This window comes from Crassostrea angulata, chromosome 8, assembly GCF_025612915.1.
Source record: "Crassostrea angulata isolate pt1a10 chromosome 8, ASM2561291v2, whole genome shotgun sequence".
NCBI lineage: Eukaryota > Metazoa > Mollusca > Bivalvia > Ostreida > Ostreidae > Magallana > Magallana angulata.
The window spans coordinates 30,474,594-30,489,125 of record NC_069118.1 but is presented as its reverse complement, the minus strand read 5'-3'; the positions used below and the strand labels follow the sequence as shown (position 1 = coordinate 30,489,125).

The 14,532-nt window shown below is 34.0% G+C and overlaps 1 long non-coding RNA gene and 2 pseudogenes across 1 annotated transcript; all 3 read right to left on the bottom strand.

Moving 5' to 3' along the window:
- Positions 1-297: 297 nt before the first annotated feature.
- Positions 298-1,590, bottom strand: LOC128161255 (uncharacterized; annotated as a pseudogene).
- Positions 1,591-6,192: 4,602 nt separating this feature from the next.
- LOC128160280 (uncharacterized) lies at positions 6,193-9,320 on the bottom strand. Its single transcript, XR_008240265.1, has 3 exons — positions 9,254-9,320; positions 8,974-9,111; positions 6,193-6,316 (listed from the first exon to the last, which is right to left on the bottom strand). It is a non-coding gene; the product is annotated as an uncharacterized LOC128160280 (long non-coding RNA).
- Positions 9,321-11,169: 1,849 nt separating this feature from the next.
- Positions 11,170-13,945, bottom strand: LOC128160279 (protein asteroid homolog 1-like; annotated as a pseudogene).
- Positions 13,946-14,532: the final 587 nt, after the last annotated feature.

Below are 14,532 nucleotides of genomic sequence, written 5' to 3'. Positions count from 1 at the left end.
TTTTTCTGTACCTCACCATGTATAGTATCTAAACACAAATTTAGACGATAAATTCTGTCGTTGCTGATGTGAACTTGACCTTTCTCTTTATTCCAATGCAAACCTAACCAATCACAGTTTTGACTTGGAATCCAATTACATTTGTCGTCTGCAAACAAGAAACCCAAATTTTGAAAAAGCATTTTTATTGAATAACTTACGTTTGATGTCACTTCGAAACTGCTGCCTGCAGCTATACCGTCGTCTACAAATGTTATAATTTTTATTCCTTCTGATCTTAAATGCCTCACCGGTTCTCTAAGAACTTTTGAAAAAATGTACCCTGCTGTGGAAATGCCAAATGGTAAAACATTGTATACGAAATATGAAATTTTGCCATTTTCTTTCCATGAGAAACCTAAATATTGTCGGTGTTCCTCATAAATTTCTATATGGTGATAGGCTGATTTTAAGTCAAAAGTAAAAATAAAGTCTCCCATTTTAAGCATTTCTTTTGCAGTGACAGCATCTTCTTATCTAAACTTAAACTTGTGCAAATGAGGATTCACGTGCCTGCAATCCAGTACCAACCTTCGCTTACCGTTTCTATTTTTGGCCACCGTCAAAGGATTTACAACTGTAGGTTTTTCCCTTACCCGTGACACACATCCCTTTTCTATCAAAATCCTTATCTCACCTGTGACGAATTCTGGTTCATTTTTAGCTGACCTATTGTTGTTTAATTCAATAGAAGAAGGATTTGTTTTGAATGGAATTTTATATCCTGACTTTATAATATCTAATATTGTTTTACCTGTCCCAATTTTCTCCCATTCGCTGTAACGTGATCTTAAACGACCAGCTGGAGATATGATACTACTTATATCATTAAAAAGCGCCAAATTTGAAATAGGCAAAATTTTTTCTAATTTTCACTTATCTTGTTTGCTTTGTCATCTTTCTTCGTACAATCCCGACTCCAATGTCCCTTAGCTCCGCAGTCAAAACATCTGCCGGGTTTTCCACTGCTCGTTGATCTTTCATCTGTCTCCATACGGGAGACGGTCGCTGGTTTCTTCTGATAGGGTTCGAATCTCTGACGTTTTCTCCCGTTGAAAACTTTCCGCTCGGCTCTCATCTGTGCTCTGTACATCTTCTTCTCATCGTCCGAATCGTCTGCTATGGGGTTGGCCTGATACTCCTGGACTACTTTCCAACCAAGCTGAGACGAATCTGCCAACTTAATCACTTTCTGGCGATTTTTAACCATTTCAATACCTTCAGCAATACTGCTCTTTGCCGACTCCACTCCATCGTCACTCCTGCAGTTTAAATGTTCCCTGGCCTCCTTTAACTTCGTGAGCACTTGGGCTTCATACTTATACTGATTCTCGTTTCCTTTTTTACGAAACACATAATGTTCATTCAAATTGTTCTTAATTTTGCATATTTGAGACGCGGAAATTTGTTGAATATTTTGTTGAAAAACTGACAAACGACTGTCCATCATATTTTGCAAACTACTTAACAATTCGGACTGCTGACGTGAAACAACTCTGTTTACTTCTGATGAAATTGAGCTTTGTATTTGTCTGGCGTCCATGACGAAAAACACGGCTTGCTCGGGACGGCGTGCGCTAGAAAGTGAACCTTACTGACAACCCATGAATCAATTCGAACACCTACACTCAATACTGAAATTTCATTGGCTAAATACTCCATAACAAGGTAAACTTAGTAACCCCACACTTTCGTAATTGTTTACATGTCGTCAGGACAATTATTTTTCGCTATACTTCGTAACGCGAAAAAATTCTAATATATACCGGTCGAGAAAGTTACGGTCGGTTGCTTTCCGATCGAGGCATTCAAGTTACATGGACTTCTAAATGCACGAACTACATATTGTAGTAAAATCTTTGTAGTAAAGAATAAAGGAAACAGCAATCAATAAAATACAAAATATATTTATTCTTTGAAGGAATTTCCAAGGTATCCGTACTTTTTTGCACAAATAGTGCTGCCTTACTTCACATGCACATCGAACATACATGCACGCGTGTCGTTAATACAGAGTGCATAACGTCTGCATCTTTTTGAAAACCCCGGCGGCACCTTATCCAACACAGTAGATGAATGATAGTAAATTCAAGAAAGTAACAACGTTACATCGTTTCCATCGGTTTCTAAAAAAAAAATCCATGCGATCATTGACATTGCTCGATCTGCCACAGTGCGTGGTTGCGCATGTGCAATGTTATAACATACACAGGAAAACGGTCTACAATTATCGAGGATTTTTGAAGTATCTGTGCCTGGATTTCAGTTTGTCTTGTTTCATCGTTCATTGGATATTCCTTTCCAGTGCAGTGGTTGTCATATAATTTTTGTTCAAAACGCGTTTCTACACGTCTTTTCGTCCAAGGTAACGTGTTCGGGTGAATGAAATACCTGAATGCGAAGAAGCATGAATAGTGTTTTCGGCCTTATATAGGGGGTGTGTAGCGATGAGCAGAACAATAGAAATCAACAACTAATATGGCGAGTAGTCGGAGATGAAAGGGAAATAATGCGTATTTATGAATTCATGTCAGCTTTAATGCCACAATTTTATGCTTAACATTACTTAAATTGAACAAACCCAGAAAACGCATCAGTGATCAGGATGATTCGGGTTTGCTTTTCGGGTTGAATAGACTGAATCAATTATTCATCATCCGTCATTATCCTATATTGTATATTGATATAAGTTGTAGAACTTGCTTATCAATCGTTGTAAAATAAATAAAGTTCAGTTTTATTTTTCAGTCATGATCCTTATTCCACCATACAATAAGAAAAAGTGTTAAACGAAAATTAAGGATTATGTTGTTTATTTGCTGTAAAATCTAACTGAATAATACAACAGTTACTTATAGTAAGAATTTTATTTTGTTGCCGCAATTTTTATTATACATTTTTATATAACCTACAATTTATCCTGCTTTTTGTTCTTTGCATGTACAATCTGTTAAATGTCACTACAGATTGGATAATAAACTTGTAGTATGCACATATGTATATTATTCATATCTGGATTTATCTAAACTAGACATGTGAAATGTTAAACTGAGATATGCATTCCCATAGCAGGGAATGTATTTAAGGCAGAAAATTCACTATATTGGAGCTCCGCCTCCAACCCGGCCGCTCAATGCTAGTAGAGTTGGTTTCAGAGGTCTTGAGTTCAAGCCCCGGCCGGGACGGAGGTGAGGTGAGGCTAATTTCTCTAGTTTTTTTTTTTTTTACCGATATCTCTGTCTGTTTTATCTGTAGAATCATCTGATTTCTTCTCTAAACGTTCTTCTTTTACTTTGAATAACCATCTTTTAAAAGTTTTGATTTTAATGAGTTTTGAGTTATTGAACAAAATGTGATGCATAAATGGTTTTTGAGAGAGTATACATATTCATGTTGTTTATACCCATGAGATACAAAGTCATATATATACAAGATATTAAATCTGTAATACCGAAGTTCAAGCAAGTCAAACATCCGAGCCAACAAGTCGTTCTTACAAGATACCAAGTCGGAAGAACGAGGATACATGTTGTAATTACGAGTCAAACGACATAAATCAGAACAAGTCGTATATATGAGAGAATTTGTTGCATATCGGGGATCATATTACAATGTATTAAGACTCGGTCGTAACTTCAAGATAGTAATCGTACAAGCCACATAGACTCAGTCGTATTTAAAAAATAGTTTTCGAATAGTCAAGGTATATGTTATATGTACAAGACAATTTCCTTACATTTTTTTCTTACGAGTCAATTTGTCTTACGAACATTATACGAGAAATTTAAATATACGAATGACAATAATGTCTTTAAAAGGGCGTAATTCGTACTATAACATAATTATATCAAAAGTCTAAAATTTCGCCATACATGGGGTTCAGTTTTAATTAGTTTTAATAATTGAAATGAAATTTTTCATTATTCCATAAATAATATGTAAACCATTTTTTTTATTGAAAAATTTATTTGTTTACGTCAATTGTTTTGTTTTGCATTACGGATTCCCTTACATTCCACTGATAAGAGCTAAGTAAACATTTTTTACTGGGATTATTGAGTTCCGTTGGAGGGATTGGTTGTTATGGGTAACATGCGATGCGTGCATGTTTCATACATGCATTGATACAAACAGTTTTTAAATCAGGTGTATTCTGGAACGCAACATGCATCCCTAAAGCTGTAACATTATTTTAACTCCATATTTTCATACGCCATAGCTGGAATTACATACTTGAGCAATTATTTAGGTATAGAAATGACAGCAGAAAATGTAACAGATTTATCGAAGTGTCCCCTTCTAAATTGTTTTTTTCACAATGCGTGTGTATAAAACGATGGCAACGTCGGAATATACCTAGTTCGTGTTATCAGGTACAAATTAAGGTGAGTTGATTTCATTCATATTATTTTAATTAAAGAGGGTTGGATGATCTTGGCCATTTTTAGGCCATATGTACCTCCATGTAAAGAGCTATGTATAGAGATATAGTAAACTGCTTAAGATTTCAAAGCTATTATATTCGATTTTTTTACTGAACGTTAGTATAGGGCCAAAAAAATCATAAGCCAAAGTTTAAAGCAGAAATTTTACTGAAAATGAATTTAGCATTAAGATCGAGTTTGTACTACATTCACGTATGAAACATTACGAGAATATTAGCTAAATTGAGAACTGGTTGCAATAAACACACTGAGTTAATTATTTTCATCTTTGCAGTCTCTAATGGAAAAACGTGGAATTTGTCTTGTCCTTTGCTTGATTGCAGGCGTCACATTTGCAGGTAATTGCATTTAACTTAATATGACGGTTTTGAAAAATTAATGTTTTTTCTATAACTGTATAGCAAAGTCATATATGCTCAGGGTCAGAGAATAATATATAAACTCTTGTATATCTCCTTTCCGTTTATCAGTGGAATGGCCGATTGGAACTTACACATTGGTAAAACCAAGGTCTGGTTGTCCGCCTGACTGGCTAGAGGGCTGGACCGACCAAAATAACGAGGATAGCCATAATAGCAACAGTATATCATACGGACACCATTTTGCCGGTACCAGTTTTTAAAAGTCGTTGCATGTATATGTTTCATAATATTAATCGATATCTATTAGATGTAGACTGAGTTCTCTAAATGATAGTTTATCAGTTCATTAAAACAAACATTAATTGCTGTATGTATCTGTGAGAGATTGATACATGTAATATATCGTCAACATGCATTAGGCGCTATTCCTAATTAAGGAAGCTGGATTGTCAACAAATTAAATCATCAGATCTATCTAAAATTGTAAGAAATCGTAATTTTAACCTAATAATTATTGTTTAGTAAAAATAATTCAATTATATTTTTTTTGTTATATACAGATCATCCATCCGAACTTTTTTAAAGACCATAGGCTGCTGACCTGCAGCTAGTTTCAAATTACTACGTATATGACGGTATACCGTCGAATCATTTTTATTCGTGGGGGTCAATGTTCGTGGGTAGCCAAAAATGTACTATTCACTCGGCTCTGGAGTAAGTTCCATGTTTCAGTCCATAATATCCATTTAATAAAACGAAATGTATTTTCGATCAGCGGTCAGCCATTTTGTAATGATGTGTTATTCCACTTAAAGAATAATAAGGCAGTTAGATATACATGTACAATGTATATAACTACTAATTTACGTCCCCCCGAACGTAAATATAAGCATGTGTTATATAATAATCATTAAAATTATCCCAATTACACTACCAACAAAATTAGGTCCACCAAAATCCAGTACATTTTTGGCTACCCACGAACATTGACCCCCACGAATAAAAATGATTCGACGGTATACCGTCATATACGTAGTAATTTGAAACTAGCTGCAGGTCAGCAGCCTATGGTCTTTAATAAAGGTCGGATGGATGATCTGGGAGCTACAGTTTTGAAAAGTTGCAAAATACGGCGCACAAAAATTTGCGCTGGTTTTGTAATGATTAACCCTATTTTTAGACAAATTTTATTTTTAAATTTTACAGATATTGTATTACTGATATCATTGCAATACTCGTCTTAGACTCTCAGTATGCATACGGAGAGATTTAGCTGAATACATTTTAGCCATAAAATAATAAAAATACTTAGTGCATTGTAACCAATTTAGAGTTTACAAACCATACCCATTGGACACGACTCCCCATGCTGTAGTATACAGTAGTTCCCGTCTGGCCACAATCCGCCGTTCATGCCGATGTTTGGATTTTTTGTACAGTAGTAGAACTTCATGTTTCTTCCGAAACTTCCTGTGGTTTATTTCATTACATTTTACTTATATTTTTAGACCACAAGATATGAATAAAATTGAATTTTGTAAATAACATAGCAACCGACGCAAGGAATTGTTTTGGTACACAGTGACGTTTCAAATAACACAACTATCATAACTAGTAATCAGTTTAAAAATTTGGGTATAATTCTTCGAAAAATTAAAAGTGTTTCATGTCGAATTTCTCAATAAATCTGAGAATTTAATATGAAAATGTTATGATAAATTCTAATAATTATCAAATGATATTGATAGTTCATAAAATGAATCTGAAATTGTAAAATTATTAGAATTTATCATAACATTTTCATTATTCATTATGAATATCGTTGCTGGAAATCGCCAGTTTATGTCTGACACTTCGATGTAGATGCCTATGTTTTTATGATAGAACGGTGCGGAAACGTCAAAGTGGAATATTAAGAGGGCTCAATGGCCGTGGACTGTATTGATCTCCTTTAGAGAAAAGAGCTCTATATAAAAATATACAGACCCTGAAACGTACTACTACACCACACGCTCGCTGCACGCTCGCTACCCGCTCGCTAAACGGTTCACACGAAACGCTGAACGGTTTACACGAAACGCTGCACGCTTTGCCCGAAACGCTAAACGATTTACACGAAACGCTGAACGGTTTACACGAAACGATTCTCGCACGAAACGATTTGCTCGCTTTCCACACGCTTTGGACACGCTTTTATTCTGATCGATTCGGGTCCTCTCGGATTTTTACCCTGACTCTGTTAGTAAGAATTAATTTTAAGAAAACACGAAATAATAGAAATACTGATTTTAGAAACATATATGTACAGAAGTATTGAATTTATTAATTAAATTAATTTGGTACTTATATTTAAAGCAAAAAATTTTTTATTCACAGAATTCGCCAAAAATATTACTTCTATAAATATATTTATAGCTCAAAAGAAATATCCATGATTCTTATTAGTGTCGTAAATAATAAAAATTCCAGAGAAAAAAGTTACCGTAACACAATATGCAATACCAAAAATAAAATCCGTATGATTACAAACTGAAATCGGTTTTTCAGTATTGGATTTGTTTTTTCTTCTCACGTTAATATTTTTATTGGTTTCAGAGAATACGATGTAAAAATACTTACTGTAAATAAACCTGTAATTATTTACATTGATAATTTTGAAAGTTATGTAAAATGAAATTAGTCACATAAGTTAGAAAATGCTATAAAACAACCGATTATTTTTTTATGTCGAATCATTCGCGTAAATAAATGTTCCGTACATAATATCACAGAAAAAAATCAATGGATTAAACAATAAAGAAAGTTGTCATTACTATTTCGCATTTCGGAAAGAACAAAAAATAAAAAATGATTTAGATTTTTGTCTCAATATTCGTATACATAACCGGCGCCCCGCATAACGGCGTACAATATACAGTGTATCTATCATGATTTATTTGAATTAAGTCCCATTATAATTAATTGCATGTGTACATTTTAGGAAAATTTCAGTGTGTTAATTACTTGTAGTTTTCCGTTATCAGTGTTTAAATAATTAGAATAATAACTTGTAGAACTATTTTTAATCGGGATTCAGAAGAATTTACTTCCCGCATTTCATAGAAATGAACAGTATATTTTCTTTCTATGTTTACATTTAATTTTGTTCAAATTAATGTTAAATAATCTATCATTGAAATTGTGTGCATCATCAAATACTGATTCCGACTACCTTTAAGTCATTAAATTTCTATTGGCTATTGACAAAAAAAAGAGACGCATGACCATCCAATGAAAACGAATACACAGAGTTTGATTGACAGGTTCAGCCAGGTGCAGGTCTACCCGATGTCCGAGAATATGTGTATTGGTTGTATACAGCCGAATAGTCTCAGTCTTCTTTTAATACGCGTACTTTTCTTTTGTTTGTTAAAAATTAATTCAATTTTGTAAAAAGATAAGTATATCATTTCTTATACATGTAGATTTTTTTCACAAGAATATCTCAAAGGAGTTTTGCCAATCACAAACAGTTTAGAGTAATGTTTAACACGAGCGCTTATTTGAAACAATTAAATTGTCAGAGAGTTCCGAATGAAATCTGATGAACGTTTCACACGGTTCTCGCACGCTTTGCCCGAAACGATTTACACGCTTTGCCCGAAACGCTGCACGCTTTGCCCGAAACGCTAAACGGTTTACACGAAACGCTTCACGATTCACACGAAACGCTAAACGGTTTACACGAAACGCTAAACGGTTTACACGAAACGTTTCTCGCACGAAAGTCGCACGCTTTTTTGGTGTAGTAGTACGTTTCAGGGTCTGTAGGAAAATACCCAAATTTAAAAAAAAATAATTGAATTATGTTTACTAAACAATAATTATTAGCTAAAATTGCGATTTCTTACAATTTTAGATAGATCTGATGATTTAATTTGTTGACAATCCAGCTTCCTTAATTAGGAATAGCGCCTAATGCATGTTGACGATACATTACATGTATCAATCTCTCACAGATACATACAGCAATTAAAGTTTGTTTTAATGAACTGATAAACTATCATTTAGAAAACTCAGTCTACATCTAATAGATAGCGATTAATATTATGAAAAAACATATCAATGCAACGACTTAAAAATGGTACCGGCAAAATGGTGTCCGTATGATATACTGTTGCTATTATGGCTATCCTCGTTATCTTGGTCGGTCCAGCCCTTTAGCCAGTCAGGCGGACAACCAGATCTTGGTTTTACCAATGTGTAAGTTCCAATTGGCCATTCCACTGATAAAAGGAAAGGAGATATTCAAGAGTTTATATATCATTCTCTGACACTAAGCATATATAATTTTGCTATTCAGTTATAGGCAAATTAAACATTAATTTTTCAAAACCATCATAGATCAATCAAATTAAATGCAAATACCTGCAAATGTGACGCCTGCGATCAAGCAAAGGACAAGACAAATTCCACGTTTTTCCATTAGAGACTGCAAAGATGAAAATAATTAACTCAGTGTGTATATTTCGACCAATTCTCAATTTAGCTAGTATTATGATAATCGTAATGTTTCATACATGCATGTACTACAAACTCGATATCAATGCTAAATTCATTCTCAGTGAAATATCTGCTTTAAATTTTGTTTTTTGATATTTTTGCCTTAAACTAACATCTAGTAAAAAAAAAACCCCGAATATTTTAGCTTTGAAATCTTAAGCAGTTTACCATATCTCTATACATAGCTCTTCTTTACATGGAGGTACATATGGCCTAAAATGGCCGTGATCATCCAACCCTCCGTAGTTAATATAATATGAATGAAATCAACTCACCTTAATTTGTACCTGATAACACGAACTAGGTATATTCCGATGTTGCCGGCGTTTTATACACACGCATTGTGAAAAAACAATTTAGAAGGGGACACTTCGATAAATCTGTTACATTTTCTGCTGTCATTTCTATACCTTAATCAATAATTGCTCAAGTATGTAATTTCAGCTATGGCGTATGAAAATATGGAGTTAAAATTATGTTACAGCTTTAAGGATGCATGTTGCGTTCCAGAATACACCTGATTTTAAAACTGAACGGTGTGAAGAGTTGTTTGTATCAATGCATGTATGAAATATACACGCATCGCATGTTACCCATAACAACCAATCCCTCCAACGGAACTCAAAAATCCCAGTAAAAAATGTTTACTTAGCTCTTATCAGTGGAATGTAGGGGACTCCGTAATGCAAAACAAAACATTTGTCGTATAAACAAATAAATTTTTCAATGAAAAAAATGGTTTACATATTATTTATAGAATAATGAAAAATGTCATTCAATTATTTAAACTAATTAAAACTGAACCCCATGTATGGCGAAATTTTAGACTTAATATAATTATGTTATAGTACGAATTACGCCCTTTTAAAGACATTATTGTCATTCGTATATCTAAATTTCTCGTACAATGTTCGTAAGACAAATTTACTCGTAAGAAAAAAATGTAAGGAAATTGTCTTGTACATATGACATATACCTTGACTATTCGAAAACTATTTCTTAAATACGACTGAATCTATGTGGCTTGTACGACTACTATCTTGAAGTTACGACCGAGTCTTAATACATTGTAATATGATCCCCTATATGCAACAAATTCTCTCATATATACGACTTGTTCTGATTTATGTCGTTTGACTCGTAATAACAACATGTATCCTCGTTCTTGCGACTTGGTATCTTGTACGAACGACTTGTTAGCTCGGATGTTTCACTTGCTTGAACTTCGGTTTTACAGATTTAATATCTTGTATATATGACTTTGTATCTCATGGGTATAAACAACATGAATATGTATACTCTGTCAAAAGCCATTTATGCAGCACATTTTGTTCAATAACTCAAAACTCATTAAAATCCAAACTTTTAAAAGATAGTTATTCAAAGTGAAAGAAGAACGTTTAGAGAAAAAATCAGATGATTCTCCAGATAAAGCGGACAGAGACATCGGTAAAAAAAAAAACTAGAGAAATTAGCCTCACCTCACCTCCGCCCCGGCCGGGGCTTGAACTCATGACCTTTGAAACCAACTCTACTAGCATTAAGCGGTCGGGTTGGAGGCGGAGCTCCAATATAGTGAATTTTCTGCCTAAAATACATTCCCTGCTATGGGAATGCATATCTCAGTCTGACATTTCACATGTCTAGTTTAGATAAATCCAGATATGAATAATATACATATGTGCATACTACAAGTTTATTATCCAATCTGTAGTGACATTGAACAGATTGTACATGCACTTAAGAACAAAAAGCAGGATAAATTGTAGGTTATATAAAAATGTATAATAAAAATTGCGGCAACAAAATAAAATTCTTACTATAAGTAACTGTTGTATTTTTCAGTTAGATTTTACAGCAAATAAACATTTTCGTTTAACACTTTTTCTTATTGCATGGTGGAATAAGGATCATGACGGATGCTGAATAATTGATTCAGTTCATTCAACCCGAAAAACAAACCCGAATCATCCTGATCACTGATGCGTTTTCTGGGTTTGTTTAATTAAAGTACTGTTAAGCATAAAATTGTGACATTAATATATCTCAAGTGTACTATGTTCTACAGCATCTATCGTAGGAGGGGCTTCTCTTCCATTTTCTTCAATTTATTCTGGTCGACTATGTGATTATAGAAAATATGTGTAAATAAGCTTAACTTTAGCATAACATGCCAGGAACGTATTTTATGGATACCCGTACCTTCTTTTAGTGAATTACCAATTCACCCGTCACAATGTACATGTACATGTAATAACATGACAATACGTAAACACAACAAATGAACATGATCAAAATATAATAAGATGTCAGTGAATATAATCCAGTTTTCATAATACTTTTCTTCATGTCATATATTATTCGTATTTGCACCAGCAATGTATTTTTTAAGATTAATAATGATATAACTCCCCTTCAGATAAGCTCTTAGTCTTCGTCACTTTCTCTCATATAGAGAACGCTAAATCTGTTTCCTGTACTCTGGGAACTTGTTTGAACACGCTGTGTTCTTTTGTTTTTTTTTCCTTTTTTTCTATATGATCCGTACACTCTTCAAAATATCTGGATGCGGCAGCTATTCCATTTGCGTCAAGAGCATTAATCACAGCATCAAAAAGGCATTGATGTATTTGTGCAAGATTTGATTCCATTAAAAGAACTTTATGTATAAATATGTCAGCAGATTCTTGTTTTTTAAGCTCTAGATAAACATTGTACAGAAATGTCCCTGAAAATAGATGATGTATGCATGGATTTGGAAACGGGCACATCAAAAGAGAGTTTAGGTGCATAGTACCCATAAGACAGGTCTGGAATTGTGCAAAGCCATGGATCACACCAGAGTCAACTGGGTTTTCTTTGTTGTGGTCAGTTTTGGCACTATATTGATTGAGTTTGAAAAAGACCTCTTTTAAAGACTCACCGGTCATGCCCAGAACTGTATCTTCTATCACATTTTTCTCACATCCAGTTGTACCATGATGAAAAAGAACCCATTTTGATTTCAACATTATCAGACAGACCAGTATGCTGTGCAAATGGAAAATAGTTACATGTGGCCTGGCTCTCTTAATCCAAAATAAAACTATTCCTAGAACAAGTTCTATAGATCCTTGGTCATATAATCGATGCTAAAAGACGTTATATTTATTATCCGACAAAGAATATTTTCTTTTTGAGATGACGAAAGGTTTGGAATTACTGAAAGCTTTGGGAGTTCGCCATATCCTGTCAAAGTTCTCAAAGCATGAACAGTTTTTTTCAAAAGTGTATGCCCTGTTCGATCATACTCTTCGACATCAGAAATCCTGTCTGTTGCCAATCCTTCGTCCATGATGTCTTCTGAAAGCAGTATTCCGTACATATATTATCTAAGTTTTGCACTACACCGATAGGAGGATGCTGAATTCGGGTCTTCCACCTGAGGGATCAAAAATTTTCTTCGCAATGTTATTATGTCTGAGGAACTTGGCGGAAGAATTCCTTGTCTATGGTAACAAAGATACCATTCCGGAATCATCGAACCATTTTGCCCTCGTATTGATTTTTCAATTGCACTGCTGTTTTGCTTAAAGTGTGGAAACAGAGTAGAATCTGATGCATTAAAAGTAAATGCCGTCCTAGTTCTTTTAAGAGCAGATAGGATAGTTTCTAGATGTTGTGAAGTTAACGCTCTTGATGTGATTGCTGAAATTCCGTCCTCATATGTTTTCAACCCTCGTAACCACAGAATAACTTTGAGGGTCCTTTTGTCAGTTATTGGAATACTAAACGGTGTATAGCCTTCATACCTCCAGATTGAAGAATAAAATGGTTTAAATATTTGTGTGTCAACATAGTCATTTCCTAGGAGGGCAGCAATCAAGTGGAGGACTTTTCTACCTAAAAATGGAAAGAAATGTACACAATTGTTCACATTATATCTTCGAGCAGAAAGAAAGTTTTCCAAACTATCATTCTCCATTCTGGTTTCCTGCTCCGTGAAACTTACACTTTCAAAAGGTATAAATCCAGCTGTTAAAGGAAAGATATAAAAATCACTATCATCAGACAAAACCGGACAGTTCAACTTATTTGCAAGTTTTGCGATTTCTATGTCAGCCTCAAAGTCACAAACTGCAAACGGAATCATAATTTCTTTCAAAACTGCTCGAAAAGTGTCAAACGCCAGGATAGGCATAACTTTACAGTCTCCCTTATGTCCTTTTGCCAGTTGCATAGCCATCTCGAGCCTCTGTTTCATCCTTTTATGACTTGTCTGGAATTTCATGTCATTTGGATCATTTCCTCCATCAAACACAATGTAAGGCTGAATGTTGCAACAGTGGAGAAGGTTAAAGAATTTAACTATTTTATATGCGTACTGGTCATAATCTCCACCGTGAAGAAAATCCAATTGATTACTATAAAAGATGAAGTGGTACAAACTATTTCCATCTATGACTACCTCTGTGTCATGCAGTCGAATTTCTTTCATAAGCTGTGGATTACTTTTCATGAACGTTGTCAATCCTTTAATTCCCATGTTTCACCGTCGTAAAGTGAACTAATATTAGGTTGTAACAACTGTAGATTTCAGATAAAAATGTCTCAATCGGGGGTTCTGAAAAAGAAAAGGAAAAATATAGAATGTACATCATTAACATAATCAACGAGTACTTTTTTGGAAAGCAAAACAAGGAATGCAGTAAAAACTTCGACTGTTTCACATAAAAAATAATCATATGCATATAATTATATTATAATGGTTATTATTGTCTTCAAAAGAGCATTCAAAACATAGAAACAAATATTGTCCAAAGAAGGATCAACTTCCTTGACAACGGGCTTTCATTTCAAATGGTCATCAGTGCATGTACTGCACTTATTCAGAATTGCTGTCTGTAACAACCTTACATCATAAATAAACGAAAATTATTTTTTAATAATAAAGGTTTGAATCTAATTATCTGATTTTTCAAATGTATAAATCAATTTACAAGTTTCATTATCCTGAACCCTGCTATGTGTTCCCAAAACAATCTTAAGCTTTGACTAGAACGATTTTCTTAATTTGAAGTGAAAGTTGGAGGTTTTCCAATAAACACTTTTCATGATCAAAGCCAAGCAAAAGATGCTAAGAAATTTTATTTTTATGTTAGATT